Source organism: Saccopteryx leptura, chromosome 3 (assembly GCF_036850995.1).
Source record: "Saccopteryx leptura isolate mSacLep1 chromosome 3, mSacLep1_pri_phased_curated, whole genome shotgun sequence".
NCBI lineage: Eukaryota > Metazoa > Chordata > Mammalia > Chiroptera > Emballonuridae > Saccopteryx > Saccopteryx leptura.
In genome coordinates, this window is record NC_089505.1 from 126,076,884 (window position 1) to 126,078,851 (window position 1,968).

Here is a 1,968-nt window from a genome sequence, read left to right on the forward strand (position 1 = left end):
TAGCAGGTGCAAAAATGCCTCTTTTTTTTTTAGCAAGGTTGAAATTGGGAATGTCCTTTTGAATCAGAAGAAAATAGTCCATAGACTCATCCCCCAGCACAAAAGGGCATTCTGTGAAGTGTTACTGGCCTGAGGAGGATTTCTTCAAACACTTTCCTACTCTGGCCTTGAACCTACCTCTAGATTGGATCTTAATATTATAGCTGCTCACAGCATCCTCCTGCATGCTTATTAGAGTAATGCTTTGAGGAGAACACTGGTAAAATACAGTATTTATTTTTCACCTCCTTTCAGAGGACTTGGAGGTAAGTTGCATTCATTCATTCAAGTTTCCCTCTTGCTGTCTAATGATAAAAGCTTGCATTTTGCTATATCAGCATTTCTTATAGCCAATACTTAAGGATAAGATTTAGAAAATCTGTTAGTTCCTGACCCATCATCAGATTAACTATGGCTTAACCTTGCAGCCTATCAACTTTGTTTCAAGTTTGATTTCTTTGATATCTAAAGTGCAAGACCAACAACATATCAAAAGATCTATAAACATGAAGGCAAAGCTCTTGTGTTTTGTCATCCAGACATCAATTTATTTTATAAATTTGTTCATTTTCCTGTTATGTTTTATATTATATATGGACTTAACTACAAAATAATAAAATAACAAAAGAGGATATTTCCTCTTGTGCTTCTCTTATTGTTGACAGAATTTCCTTCTTTTGTATTTTCCCTCTACTCTCCACCCCCCAAATGAACTGCAGCACAGTCATTATTTGAAATAATATTTCATTCACTGCTATTCTAAATGGTCTACACAGTCCAGAATTCTTCTCTGCCTGTCCACAAGGGACATATTGTGGGCTAGAGAGGATTAGGGTGGGCATTAAGTCGTTAGGGACATTTAAGTAGTATAGCAAAGAGAAAAGGGAACACTCATCTAAAAGACAGGAGACTTGAGTCTTAGTTTAGACTCTGGCAATAATTATGTGACTGGGCAGGGCACCTAATTACTCTGAAATTCATCATTAGTCAAATGAGATGTTTCTAAGTCTTAATTTTTCTTCCACTCTTACAGTTTTACTAATTTCATTTCTTTAAAAAAATATATTTGAGAAAGAGGAAGGAGAAGGAGATAGAGAAACATCAGTCTGTTCTACCTATTTATGCATTCATTGGTTGCTCCTTTATGTGCCCTGACTGGGGATCCAACCTGCAACCTTGACAATGTCAGGACGATGCTCCAACAACTGAGCTGTTTGGCCAGGCCTTGTGAATCTCATTTCTGAAAATTCTCAAAGAGGTGATTTTATCATCTTTTCAGAGATGTGTTTTTATCAATATCCATAAAGACTTTATGTGATATACACTTCTTCCTCTTTTCCCCTTTGCTCACATTTTAACTACTCACCAAGAAGTACTCTGGTCAATATTTTGTTTTATCCTGTTGGCTTTGTGTGCAGTGAACCAAAAATTTTTTTAAAAAGTACTTTCATACCTTTTATTTTCCTGGATAAAGCATATTGAGATCCTGATTCAACTTAAATATTCCTGACTTCAGAGTGAGTAGGCATAGGTAAGAGTATGGGTGAAACTTTTGTGAATTGTAGTGTTCTTGGCATAAATAAGAATTACATAGATTTTATGTTTGTTTTTGTTTGGTTTTTTGTTTTTTGTTTTGGGGGGATTTTTTTTTTTTTTTTTTTTTGTGAGAGGAGGGTAGATAGTGCGGCAGACTCCCACATGTGCCCCGACTGGGATCCACTCAGCAAACCCATGAGAGGCTGATGCTCAAGGACTGAACTATTTTTAGCACCTGAGTATGATGCACTCCATTGGCACTATCCTCAGCACCCAGGGCCACACTTGAACCAATTGAGCCACTGGCTGCGGGAGGGAAACGGAGAGAAAGGGCAGGGGAGAAGCAAATGGTTGCTTCTGTGTACCTTGATCTGGAATTGAACCTGGGAGGTC